We start from the raw sequence: 14,625 nt of genomic DNA, 5'->3' as shown, positions 1-14,625 counted from the left end.
TGGTGAAAAAAAAGACTCCTTAGAGCATCTAGTAATGGTTCTAAAATATACAGCAAAAAATTAATCATTTATTCCCTAAAATCTAAAACTTATTGTAACTCAGTGCAAAAGCAAGAGTCTGGTACTTGAACTAAGATCTGCTACCTCTCTCCTTGCTCCCAACTTTGCCAGACTGAAATTCCATTTCAGATGAAAACAGCCAAGAACACAGGATTCCCTTCCTCCTGGGATCCCAGTTGGAGAGCTACAGCAAATTCCTAGCATCTCTTATCCTGCCTCTAGCTGCCTGAGGCTCAAGGTGCATGTGACTAGGAGGTAGGGCTCCCTTGCACCAGCCACCATTCATGGGATGAAGGCTGTATCTTGGGCAGAGTGTCATTGGTGAGAACTGAAGAGGCAAGATGAGAAAACCTGAAAGCTACTTCCCATCCCTACCCACCAAGTGTCCAGCTCCTAAAGTGGGTGTCACCTGGTGTCACCCAACAGCCCTACTTTCAACTGAACAGTTATGGCTCAGAGATTATTTAGGAAGGAAAAGCAGGGAACCTGATAAAGAGACACTGGGGTCAGAAAAATATCAAAACTGATCCCCAGAGTCACTCATGAGGAGCTCAAATTGGATTGAATTAACCTGTAGAGCAATTAGCCCAAAGACATTGTTAAGAGCATCACAGCATTGGCCAGCAATTAATGAAGCTTAATAGCCAGGTGAGCTCATGGAGAGAGAAGAGGGGAGTGCCCAAAGCACTGTCCTCACAGTGACTGTGTGTAAACCTCAGGCCATCCTTCCCTGCCTTAAGGAGCAACAGCAAATGTTGGGGTGGGGAGGAGTGAACAGATTTCATTAAAACAATCCAGCCATTCACTATACAAATAAACAAGAAAATAACAAGCCCTTTGTGGGAGTTGGGACTGGTACCCAGAATTGCTCCAATATACTATCTAAAGTATTCCAGCAAAAAAATAATGAAACATGCAAAGAAGCAGGAAAGCAAAATCCATACACCAGCAAAAATACAAGAGACCGTCTGTGAGGGACTCAGTGTCAGATTTTGCAGACTTCAAAGTAGCCTTTAGAATACGTTCAAAGAATAAAAGAAAACCATGACTGAAGAAGCAAAGAATGATGGAAAAAATTAATACTACCAGGAATTAAAGAAAAATTATTTTACATATCTAACTGATATTAGAAGTATAATAAGAGAATATTAGGAATAAATTTATGAAAATAAACTTGGTAAATTAAAGAAAACCTCCAGATACACAATTTTTCTTTTTGAGGTACTGAGAAATGAACTCACAAGTGCTTTACTACTGACCTACACCTTCACCCTTTTTGTTTTTATTTTGTTCTTGTTTTACTGAGTCAAGGTCTTGCTAAGTTGCTCAGCTGGTGTCAACTTGCCATCATCCTGCGCCAGCACCACTGTGCCCAGCTAATATGCAAATTTCAGTGATATTTCTGTGTACTAGGAGAAAACAAATGGAAATGAAATAAAATTATTTACAAGAAAAGAAAGAAAATTTACTGTAAGAATATTACATCAAATAGAGACTATCAACATAAAGTGAGACTTTTTAAATCAAATGCAAATCCTGGAAATTGAGAGTACAATAAGGAAAACAAAATTTTGCTAAATGGGTTGGACAGTACATTTGAACTATCAGAAGAAAGAATTAGCTTACTTGAAGATAAATCAACAGAGAGTATGCAAGACAAAGAACAAAAAGGAAATAAATGAAGAAAAGTTATCAGAGCCTGAGAGATATGTGGGACACCATTAAGCACACTGACATTCACAGAATGAAAATGACAGGAGAGGAAAGAAAATGGAGAAGGAAAAATACTTGAAGAAATGATGAGTAAATTGGCTGAAAAAAACAATACACACTCAGGAAGCTCAACAAGCTCCAAGCCTGATAAATGCAAAGAGAGCCACAAACCCAAATATATACAATAGTACAAACAGTAAATATGCTGAAAGCCAAAGACCAATAGAAAATCTTGATAACACCAAGAGGAAAACAACTTGTAACTTACAAAGAAGCTTCAGTATTCCCAGTAGCTGAATTTCCATCAGAAACAATGATGGCCAAAAGGCAATGGGATGACATTCCAAGTGCTGAAAGAAAAAAAAAAAAAAAACTTAACCAAGAGTCTTACATCCAGCAAAGCTACCAGTATATTTCAAATATTAAGGTCAAATAAAGCTTCCCACAAAAACTGACAGATTTTGTTGCTAACAGCTTCTACTCTCTCCCTAACAGGAAGTTGTTCAGGCTGAAACAAGTAACCTTAGAGGGTAATTAGAATACACACCCAGCTGGGCACGGTGGCACATGCCTATAATCTCACCAGCTCGGAGGCTGAGGCAGGAGTTTGTGAACTCAATGCTAGCCTCAGCAACTTAGCGAGGCCCTAAGCAACTTAGTGAGGTCCTGTCTCAAAATGAAATGTAAAAAGGGGATGGGGATTTGGCTCCGAGATTAAGGGCTCCTGGGTTCAGTTCCTGTTACACACACACACAAAAGAAAAAGAACATACACACACACACATCACCAGTATCAGTGATTACGTAACCATATTGCGTAACTGTAAAAGACACTACAAAATGCATACTTTTTCTCTTCTAGTTTAAAAAGCAGTTATAGAAGACAATATGCATACAACATAGAGCTGGGCATATAAACATAGAAATGTAAAATATTTTCCAGTAACTACACAGAAAAGGTGAGTGGCAGCAAAACTGAATTGGGATAAGAAAATGATTCCAGATGTGTTTTAGTCAAGTTTTTTGTTGCTGTGACCAAAATACCTGACAAAAACAATTTTAGAGGAGGAAAGTTTATTTGTCACTCAGGGTTTAGCGGTCTCAGTCCAATTCCATTGCTCTGGGATGGAGGTGAGGCAGAATATCGTGGTGGAAAGGGGCGGGGAAAGAAAGCAGCGTAGGACCTGGCTCCTGGAAGCAGAGTTCCCAGGGACAAAATGCAGACCCCAAAGGCAGTGCCTAGTGACCCACCTCCTCGAGCCACACGCTACCTGCCAGTTAAAATACTCAAGTAGATTGATCCAGTGCTTATGTAAAAGCTCTCATAATGCAATCATTCCACTTCTAAACTTTATTGCCTTGCCTTACACATGAGCTTTTGGGGAGTACCTCATGTCTAAACCATAACAAGACGGTAACTTGAATACATGGGAACAAATGTAGAGAGACAGAAATGATAAATAGGAACAGTTAATTAACAGAAGCTACAAATATATTCCTGTTTTCTTCTCTTCAATTAATTAAAAGACATAAATTGCTGTACAATGACATTCACTCAATGGTGGGCTGCATATATATGGCAGTGGTGCCATAAGATTATAATGAAGCTAAGAAATTCCTAACACCTACAGATAGCCTAGCTGTTGTAGTGTCATAATGCAATGTAATGCCCATGGGTACGTGTGGTGCTGCTGCCCTGTCACATAATAGGATGGCACACTCAAATATGGGCAGGACATAACACTTGATAATGATAATGAATGACTATGTTACTGGTTTATGTATTTACAATACTATATTTTGTCATTATTTTAGCATATACTATTTCCACTCATTAAAAACAAATTAATTGGGACTGGGGATATAGCTCAGTTGGTAGAGTGCCTTGTATGCACAAGTCCCTGGGTTCAATCCCCAGCAACTTGGAAAAAAAAAAAAAAGTTAGTTGTAAAACCATCTCAGGCAGGCCCTTTCAGGGGGTGTTCTAAAAAGTGGTATTGTTATCATAGGAGATGGCAGTTGCATGTTTTTCATCTCCCCAGGAGACCTTCCAGTGGGACAGGATGTGGAGTGGAAGACAGTGGCGTTGATGAGCCTGACACTTGCAGGCCTAGGCTACAGGTTGTGTTTGTGTCTTACTTCTTGACATAAAAGTTTCAAAAAGTAAAAAGAAATAAAAAATAAATTTAAAAATAGAAAAAGCTTATAGAATAAGGATAGAAAGAAAGAAAATATTTTGTATGGCTGTACAAAAGGTTTAATGTGTTTGTTTCAAGTTGTTGCAAAAAAAAGTTTTTAAAATTTTAAGTTTATAATTAAAAATTCAAAAAGTTCCAGTATGCTAAGGAAAACTATTAATGAAAAAATGCTTAAGTAAATTTAGTGTAGCCTAAGTGCATGTCATCTATAAAGCCATCTATAAAGCCAGGTACAGTGGTGTCATAATTCTCCACATTGACTCGGCAAACTCACTGACTCACTCAGAACAATCTCCAGTTCTGCACACCCCAATCATGGGAAATGCCTGGTACAGGTGTACTGTTTTAAATTTTTTTTTCTTTTTTTGTACCAGGGATTGAACCCAGGGGCACTTAACCACTGAGCTACATTCCAGTCCTTTTTATTTTTTTCATTTTGAGTCAGGTTCTTGCTAAGTTGCTAAGGCTGGCTATGAACTTGTGATCTTCCTGCCACAGCCTCCTGGGTGGCTGGGATTACAGGCATGCACTACCACACCCAGCCATTTTTCTATGTTTAGATTCACCAATACTTACCATTGTGTCAAAGTCGCCTATCATATTCAGCAGAGTAATGTGCTATCCAGATTTGTAATCGAGGCACAATGGACTATGCCATAGAACCTAGGTGTGCAGTAGGCTATATCATCTAGGTTTGTGTAAGCATACTCTCTGATCACCTAATGATGCATTCTCAGAATTGTCCCTATCATTAAGTGAAGCATGATCATATACAAATTATGACAATGTATCTTTGGGCTTCTAACAATAATATGATATTTTTATGGTTTGGATCTTGAATTTCCTCCAAAATCTCATATGTTGAAAGCATGGTCCCCAGTGCTTTTAGACAAAATTGGATCAAGAGGGTACTGACCTCATCAGTTGATATATTTACCAAATGGATGAATCCTTTGATAGCTAGATGGATTACTGGGAGTTGGAACCCAGTTAGAAGGAGTAGGCCACCGGGGTGTGCCCTGGATGGAATTTATTTTCTCTCGCTTCTCTTTCTTTCTCTCCACCACCCCACCCCACCCCCTCCGCCACGATGGTGTGCTGCCTTGACATAGGCCCAAAGTGACAGGGCCAAGGGATCATGGACAGAAAACTCTGAAACTGTGACTCAAAATAAATCTTTCATCTGGATAAGTTGTTTATCTCAGGTATTTTGTCATAGTGACAGGAAGCTGAAACAGTATATCAAAAATCAATAGGAGTCAGACATGGTGGTATTTGCCTATAATCCCAGCTGCTCGGGAGGCTGAGGCAGGAGGACTGCAAGTTCAAAGCCAGCCTGAGAAATTAGCAAGAGATCCTGTCTCAAAATTTTAAAAAATAAAATAAAAGGCAGAGGAGACTGGAGACATGACTCAGTGATAAAGTGCGCCAGGTTCAAACTCCAGTACCAAAAACCAAAAACACAACAGGAACATACAGACCTTAAATAACATAATCAATACTGCTGTTTCAATATGCACTGTGATAAATTTCTAGTCATGAAGTGATAGTCTGAGGTTACCTAATTATGGAAGGGAAAGTCTTAGAAACCAACCTGGAACACAAGGGATGCTCTGCTTGATCCAGGTGACAAAGTGTGGCTTTGAACTGGTTATATGCCTTGCTAGGGACAGTGGTGCATGCTTGTGATCCCAGAGACTCAGAAGTCTGAGGCAGGAAGATCGCAAAGTCCAGGCCAACCTAATTAATTTAGTGAGACACTGTCTCAAAATGAAAAATAAAAAGAGCTGGGGATGTAGCTCCGTGGTAGAACTTCCCTAGATTCAATCCTCAGTACCCAAACAAAACAACAGCAACAATAACAAAACAAAAACTGACTATATGCACTTGAGTCTGTCCATTGCTACAGGGACATGCACTATATTCCCTGAAAGACTGTGCCCTTGGCAATGGGTGGGAAAGGGGAGCTCATCATGCCTTCATTGTTTTATTTTAACAAGAACATGCATGTTATTTTGTGGTCAAGGCTTGTAGCCTGTGAGCCATATCTACATCAAATTTAATATCAAACTTGACTGTTTTCTAGCACTTAAGCAATATTCATATAATTGATTATATATTGGCTACCCAGGGAAAACCTCAATAAACATCCCAAAGCAGAAAGTATGTTGAGATATTAAAATCTCAGTACAATAATTCTACAAGTTAGTGACTAGGGAAATTTTTAAAATGTACCATATGTAAATCATACCTCAATTTTTCAAGTCTAACCTCTTGAAGTTTAAAATCACTCTCCTTAAGAAATGTCCAGCTGCTTCTTGATCACCATGATGTGAGCTGCTTCCCTCGGCCACACACTCTACCATGATGTTCAGCCTCATCTAAAGACCCTAGCAATGGGGCCAGCCTTCTATGGATGAAGACCTCTGAAACAGTAATGCTACACCCATAAATTAAAACAGAACCTGGGAAGTTGGCCTGGTCACTGGTCATGCATGCCTGTAAACTCAGACACTACGGAGGAGGCTGAGGCAGGAGGATCACAAGGTGGAGAGGTTTTTGTTTAGGGGTTAGAAATGGAGTCGTCATATCTTCAAAAGCACCTTGGAATGTGTCTAACTCTAGGTCTTGCAGAAGTAGCAAGAGTTCGCCCAGCGGATCCAATAGAATATTTAGCATTGTGGATTTACAAGTATAAGGAAAATTTAACCATGGAACAACTGAGGCAACAAGAAATGGTGGACTTGGAGCATGAAAGAGAGTTGGCTCCGAGGGAGCAGGAAATTATGGAGCGGCTCAAGGCAGAGGAGCTCTTGTTGCAGCAGCAACAACTGGCATTACAAATGGAGTTGGAAATGCAAAAAAAAGAGAAAGAGAGACTAGAAGAACTTCAGAGAACTCAAGAACAATTAGAGAAGGAGATGAGAACAAGTGTGGAAAGTATGCCTAAGAGTGAGGATACTTTTTATTCAGAGGAAGGATTTCTAGACACAAGCAAAACACTTGCTGAAATTAGTGATAGATATGGAGCACCTAACTTGAGCAGAGTAGAAGAACTTGATGAATCAATGTTTTCTGATGTCGCATTAAACATTGATCAAGATTTGCAGGATCAATAAATCTAAGAATAAAAAAAAAAAAGAAATGTCCACTCACAGAGAAAATAAAAACTGCAATCACATAGACAGAATGATGATGAAACTGCTGAGCAAAATATACAGGACATAACACCAGCCTGTTTTTATTTCTAAGAAAAAAAGGAATGACTATAAATAAGATGAATACTCAACATAAGAAGCTAGGAAAACAGAAATGAGATGAGAGGAATGTGTTTTAAAAGAAACACATGCATTAGGATAAAAACAAAATTCAATGAATTGATGAGAATAAAAATACTCAGGCTGAGGGTGTAGCACATGCTAAGCATGTGCCAGACCCTGGATCCCCATCACCACAAAGGAAAAAAAATTTAAATAAATAAAGCAAAGGCCTATTCTCATCACCCTGTAGGCCAAAGGATGGGGCATCTAGGATCCCCTCTCAGATTCCCTCCACATCTAGCTAGACCTTTCCAAAATGTTTTTCTCCATCTGCTGGGACTAGCAGGGTTTGTGGGAGGCTGAGTGTAAATCAGGTCATGGACTGGCGGTATCCATGAACCAGGGCACTGGGCTTCAGGCTTCCTGGAGTTTGTGAAAAAATAATGTTGTGAAGAAAGCCTAGACTACCAATTCACCATACTCTTAAATCCACCCTTCTCCTGTCTAGTTTAACTGCTTAGTGATTTTGGAGAACTTGAGCAGGGCCATTTGTTCCTGACTCTCCAGCATCAGGGTGCAGAATTACCCACTGCTGGGTAGCTCTGCAGATCCTGGCAGCCAGCACAACTGCCCCTACCCCATCACCAACTCCCAAACTTCCAAATAGGCTTCAGTGACCCAGGGCAGAGAAAGACTGAAGTACTCCTGAGAGCAAGTGGGGACTTTAAGACAGCTCCTTCAGCCAAGTCCCATACAATTTGCAGATTTGTGAGCAAAATAAATGTTGGCATTGTTAAGTTAGTTTGGGAACGGTTTGCTAAAGTAAATGCAATCTGAGGCTGAGAGGAGGTAAATGCTTTAGAGTGATGCACGTGTTCTTCAATTTAGAAAGATTGTTGGGATAATAATATATGCCCTTGGTACTGTGCCATTGTCGTTGTCGTCGTCGTCATCATCATTATCATCACCACCACCACCACCACCACCATCACCACCAGCCCCTTTTCAGTACCCACAAGAGTTCAGCCAGTAAGGGTTACATGTAAATTAGCTGCTCTGTCCCATAGCTATATAAAAAACATCAAAGGTTTTCTGTGGCCAACTCACCCTACACTAATACTCCTTACTTTGTCTTTCATTGATACACCTCCTTTTAAAAATTCAAGGTCCTCTAGCCAGCTTCCAGGTTTAAAAAAGTTCTGGGTAAAGTTGAGGCTGGGTGTTGCAGGAAGAGCGTGCTTTGGAGGGTGGAGCAGTAAGCAGTGCTGTGGCCCCGGGTGGACCTGCACTGGGCGACTCCTGGGTTGGTCTGCAGTCACCGCCCGGCCCCACCCTCAGCCTCCCTCTCTGGCAGGTCACCATGACCTGGACTCGCGTTTTCTGCTTGCTCCACCGGGCGGAGCTGTTGCTGGGAACTGCGAAAGGCTGCCTCCTCCTTCTCCGCAGACTACTACCCCATCAGCCTGTCGGGGGCGCGGGTGGGGAGTACGTCTGCCACACTAGGGGCTATTTGTACCCAAGCGCTACAGGCTCCTCCCCTACCCCAAAGATTGGGGCGGGGCACCATCTTCCACCGTGACTCTTCTGATAGATTAAAGCCTGCCCGGTTCTCCTAATGTGGGCTCAGTGGGCAAATAAAGAGTCCATAGGAATGTGTGGGTTTGGGGGAAGAGGCTGCACTCCCAACTTTCTCACCTACCCTCCAGGAACCCCCAGTCTATAGGGAGGAAGACAAGCCCAGATGCCAAGCCAAGATGAATCGGGTCTGGAATCTGGGAGAGTAGTCTAGGAGTCCTTTAAAGGATTGCAGTGGTGTGCACCAGTGCAAATAGGGAGCAAAGCCCCATGCAGGAGACAGGACAGGACAGGTCCAGGTGAGGAATCCCCAGAGAAAGCTCAGTTTGGTTATGATTTAAGGATAAGAGAATGTTTGGTGGGAAATAAGGCTACCTGATGGCTAAACAAGATTAACGCAGGTCACCTGGTAAAACATCAGGACGGTTGGGGTAGAGGATGTAGAGGGATGAGAGATGTTGGCCAAAGGACACAAAAATTCAGTTACTGAGGGGGAATAAGTTCAGGATAACTACTGCAACATGGTAACCATAGTTGATAACAATGTATTACATACTTGCAAACTACTAAAAGAGTATATTTTTAAGGGTTTTTGCTCTTACTCAAACACATTCCAAAAAAGATGAAAAAGGTAATAGATACATCAAAAAGCTTGATTTAACCTTTCCACAATATATGTATGTATGTATATGTGTGTATGCATACATAAACACACTATATATGTCATGTTGTATATCTAAATATATACAATTTTTGTTTGATTTACAAAATAAGTTATCCCCCCCAAAAAAAGGCTCAAATTAGCATCTCCAACAGGCCACCCAGGTATATCTAACAGAGAAGGAAAGTAGGAGCACAGATCATAAGGAACTGAGAGGATGAGTAGATTGTGACCATCACAGGGCCAGGAAATGCTTCAAATTGGTTAAGAGACTGTGAAGGTGTTAGAGAGGCCACAGAAGCTGCAGCCACAAACAACACCAAATCTGAGCTTAACTATGTGTATCTTCCCCCTGCACACAGTGCTCTTCAGATCTGACCAGCTCAGGAACACAGCTGTCCTCGTGGCAGACAGCTTTCTCGGTTGCATCTATCTTGTGGCTCCATCCCCACAGAAGATCTCCTACATGGTCATCCTGGCAGGGAAGTAGGAGAAGGCCTGGAGAACCAGGATAGCAAGAAAATGCCTCCCTCTAGAAGTGACAGGAGGTCCAGTCCACACTGCCAGAATCTGTCACCTGACTGTACTGTGAGGATTCTAGGAGTGTCATCTCCCAGGGCCTGGAAGAAGAGGAGAACCAGATGGGCTCAGTGCTGGAAGTCTCCATTACCAACAGACTGGTGGCAGGAGGTTGGCTGCCTGAGGCTCTGCCCATGTCATCTGTCAGCTGCATAATTGCACAGCCTTCCAATTCACTTTTTAAAAGTCACAATAATGTGTGCTCCTTGAGGTGATATGGAGAAGAAGATTTCTGTGAAGTATTAACTGAAGTCACCCTCAAATAAACCATCTTTCCTCCCTGTGAGGCCCTAAATAGAAATTCATGCACCACTGAGGCAAGCAGAGAATTTCATATGGGGATAGACTGCAGAGGCCAGGGGCTGTCTGACCAACTTCCCTTTTCCTCCTTGGTATATATACCTCCTTCGTGCACAGCAGTAGGCACAGGACCCAGGCCAGAGCTCTGCCACACAGCCACAGGAATCCGTTCAGGGTAGGGCCCAAAGGGAACCAATTCAAGGAGAACCCAAGGACTTTCTTTTAAGCACTGTGCTCTGGATCTCTAGTTTTCCTAAACTTGGAGCTGTTGATACTCTTCTTGCCAACATATGGGGGAGCTGGCCTCAGGAAAAAGCCAAGAAGTGGGATAAACAGAATTGTAGAGAAATTAGAGGGAGGGAGGAAGCGGGGGAGGAGGGGAGGAAGGGAAGGAGGGAGGGAGGGAGGGAGGCAGAGAGAGAGAGAGAGAGAGAGAGAGAGAGAGAGAGAGAGAGAGAGATAAGTATGCAATTTGAGCTCCTGGATCCAATGGTGCCTGAAGGTGTGACCCAGTTACACCACCAATGCATTTTCTCTTTCTGTTTAGATGAATTCAAAGTATATTGTCAAATAATTACAAATGAAAAAATCCTGAGTAATACAATTACCAAATGCCCTTGGGCTACAAAACCTAGTGAAGAATTAAGCCTTCATTTAGTGAAGGCTAGAATTCAAGGAAGCACCCTTTCCTCTAAAACAACCTTTTAGTTAAAAAAAAAAAAAAAAAAAAAAGCAGAAAATGACTTGGTCTTGGTGTGGGAGAAAAAAGACACAGGCTCTTCTGTTGGCAGGGGAGCTACCCCTGAACATTCCTCTAGTATCCAATCTTTTTCCCCTTTCATCTCATATCCTGTGGGTCCGGGGCTTAGGACATGCATAAATGAGGTGCACCCCCAGACTGCTATCGGGCCCCTTCTCTGATATGGAGTGGCCTAGAGGTCAACTGAATGAGCCCCCTCTGCAGCCCTGTGAAAGAATAACTTGTGACCCATGTCCCACTGCAGGCTAGGGAAATAGAGATCCTGTCAAGTAAAGTTGGGTGGAGAAGGATTTCTTTAGCCACAGGAGACCACAGCCTACCATGTGAGGGCTCATGGGTCCCTGGGAACACATGCAGCTTCTCCGTCCTGGGCCTGCAGGGTCTGGCTCCTCCAGTGGGTTCTGCCCACAAGTACTCTCTGCATACCATCTCTGCTGTCTAGGGAACAGCCCTGGCTAGCCCAGGCCAGCAGCCTCAGCTCACAATCAATGCAGACTTCAGGTTCAGAGGCTCAACCACAGAGCCCAAGGTCTAGAAGGCAGAGCTGCCAGGTAAAATGTGGATGGGCTTACCACATCACTCTGGTAGATGACTACAGGGCCACCAAAGCAAACCCCAGCATGAGGCATGACAAAAAAAAAAAAAAAAAAAAGAGGCACCTAGCTGTCCTACTGTATTGCCCATTCTAGACAACTTGGATAACTGGCACTCTGAGACCCTGTCCCCTGGCAGGTAGCTGCTCCCAGAAATGGCCATGTGAACCTCACAGCAGTTTTGTGGAGTATTAAACAGCTGGGGTCATCTCTAATGTGGTCCAGGGAGTTTCTTTCCATGGAAAGATGATAAATGTCTGCTCTCTCTCTCACCTTTGCCTGTACTCCATGAAAGTGCCCAGGGGGAAATGAATCCATCTCAGAGGACCCTGAGGGGCAGGGCTGGTGGCTCACACACACCTGGGAGTATCCTGAGGAAGGCGAATCCTGAGCAGCTTGAACTTTGCAGCCACTCCCACAGTGGTTGCCTAAGGGATGTGGGGACTCAGCCTTATGGTGGCACATTGAATGGGGCAGCCAAGTCCCTGCAGCTTGGTGGCCCAAGCTCTAGGAGGGTGGTGGGCTCGATATTAGTTCCTTTCCTAGCCACTGTGGCCGCCTGCCAGGATAGTGACTATGAAAAAGGGCTCACTTGTCAGGCCCCAGATGGGTAACCTTCCCACAAAACATGGAGTAAAGAGGCCTCAGAGCCACAGGAAACAAGCCCCAGCACTCCTGTTTGACCAACCTCTTAGTCTGGAACACCCCCCCCCACGCCCGGGGCAACCTGAGTAGTGCATAGAGCTCCTTGGTCCCTGCCTTCTGCCACTCCTGCCACCTGCACCCACTCATGCTGAGCTGTGAGAGTAAGAAGAACCTCAAGGTCAAGTATGAATTAGGAGCACATCCACCCTACACACCTGCCACACAAAGAGTCAAGATGTGAATGGAGCCTCCAGCTGTGCATGGGTTATTATCATTATCCCCTATGTTTAGAGAAAACAAGGGTTCAGGGAGCTCAGAGAAACTCAATAAGTTGCAATATGCTGCCACACCAACTCACACCTTTGGAGAGGCAAACTCTCATCATACCTGGGACCCCCAAAATCTTTCATCCCCTAAGAAACCTTAGTAACAAAAGTGCTCCTTCCTTCCTCCAGGAACACATACATGCATGTGCTGGACTAGGTGGAACGTGGTGTCCAGGCCAAATGCCAGGACTCTTGGGGAACCCCAGACAAAATTTCTTCCTGTTCAGTATTTTCCAGGCTTCAGATTGTGACCCACTAAGGTCTGGGAAGACTATCAATGGGTAGAAATGGGAGTGTATCACACACAGAGTGTAACACCATCATGGGTGTGGTTTAATGAAAATGGTATGGTTTATGAATATACATTTATATGTATGTATAGATGCTCCTCAATTTGCAATGGGGTTACATCCTCATAAAACCATTGTGAGTCAAAAAGGGTCATAAATGGAAAGTGCATTGAACACACCTAAACTACAGAACGTCCTTGTTTAGTAACACAGCCTGCTGAAGCGTTGATTGTTTCCCTGGTGATCTCGTGACTGAGAACTGTGGTTTGCTGTCACTATTCCAGCCTCAGGCGAGAGAGAATCATACTACATATCACCAGCCTGGGAAAAGAACCAAATCAAAATCCAAAACTCAGAGTATGATCTCTACTGAATGCATATCACTTTCACACAATTATGAAGTTAAAAAATCATAAGTCAAGTAAGTTGGAGACTGTGTATATATGTACAGACATCTATATAGACACACATACATACAAACACCTACAGTACCTGAAGGGTGGATTTATCACATGTAAGAGTAAGTATTCTGTTATGAAAATGATATCAGTTATAGATATATACACATGATTATATACACACATCCAGACATGCATGTGCTTATACACATATATGCACATGTGAATGGGGTGGCCATGTCACTTGTATAATTTCCTGTGAGTCACAGTCGAAGAAGTTTGTACAGCTCTCTTACTCTGTTTACTTCAAGAGAAAGAAAAAGTAGCAGCCAAAAGTCCCTGGGCTTGTCAGGAAATAGGCTGGTAGACATTTTTAGCACAGGGTAAAAAGATCTCTAGCAGAGACTGCCCTCGCCTGCCACAGACACTGGGGGGCGTGTTGACATTGTCTGCAGGAAAGGACTCGGGCTCCTGAGGCAGAAAACCTTGGCCAGCTCTCAAGCCTCCCTGATCCTTAAAAATCTTACCTATAAAGCCACCTCTTCAGGTTGTGTAGAGATGAAACACATCATCACATGGGAAAGGTCCTAACAGCGCTGAGAACCCTTCCTCCTTCTGATCTGCACAGACAAAGATTTTTATCTTGCAGACAAAGCCTGAGCCATACCCAGGATCCTGCACAGTGACAAAGTCTCCTCAGAAGTAATCCCGCCCTCATAGCCTGCAACTCACCAAAGCAACAAAACATAGACAAAAACTTAAAAGAAACAAAAACATACAGGCTGAGCCCGCCCCGTCCTAGCGTGCGTAAGATACACACAGGAAGGAAGCGGCTGGGTGATTCAAGGAGGCAGAACTGCAATGTCTCAAGGAAGGAATACTTTCCAACAAGCCTGACTGTGGTTTTGAAGAAGATTTCAGACGTAGTTCTGGCCAGTCACCCTGCCCCCCACTGTGTCCCTTCCTGGTCCCCCCACCCATGCTCCCTCCCCCCCAGCACTAGTAGTGTTTGTTGTCTAGACACAGCAGTGAGGGTGGACATCTGCTCAGGAAGGGCTCAGTGGGCTGCTGTTCAGTCGAGTGGGGTGGGAACCAGGCAGGCTGAGCAAAAACCACAGTTGGTCAGCATGGCAGGGGTTGTGGCAGGGGGCAGGGAGGAGTGGGCAGCTGCCCAGTGTGCAGGGCTGAGGGAAGAAGTGGACCTCCAAAAGTCTGTTCTCACTGTGTACTCCTAGTGACTGACTCAACAACAAACCTGTTTTTGATTT

The 14,625-nt window shown here is 43.4% G+C and overlaps 1 long non-coding RNA gene and 1 pseudogene across 3 annotated transcripts in view; one reads left to right on the top strand and one right to left on the bottom strand.

Annotated features, from left to right (window-relative positions):
- Positions 1–14,625, bottom strand: part of LOC120886918 (uncharacterized) — a 66,624-nt gene that overhangs the window by 15,530 nt on the left and 36,469 nt on the right. For all 3 annotated transcript variants that reach the window (XR_013439489.1, XR_013439490.1, XR_013439491.1), the window contains one exon: positions 2,042–2,123. This is a non-coding gene — a long non-coding RNA (uncharacterized LOC120886918). The remainder of the gene's footprint in view (positions 1–2,041; positions 2,124–14,625) is intronic.
- On the top strand, positions 6,446–7,090 carry LOC144377597 (DPY30 domain-containing protein 1 pseudogene; annotated as a pseudogene).

Source organism: Ictidomys tridecemlineatus, chromosome 5 (assembly GCF_052094955.1).
Source record: "Ictidomys tridecemlineatus isolate mIctTri1 chromosome 5, mIctTri1.hap1, whole genome shotgun sequence".
NCBI classification, from domain to species: Eukaryota; Metazoa; Chordata; class Mammalia; order Rodentia; family Sciuridae; genus Ictidomys; species Ictidomys tridecemlineatus.
This window is presented reverse-complemented; position numbering and strand designations above follow the sequence as displayed.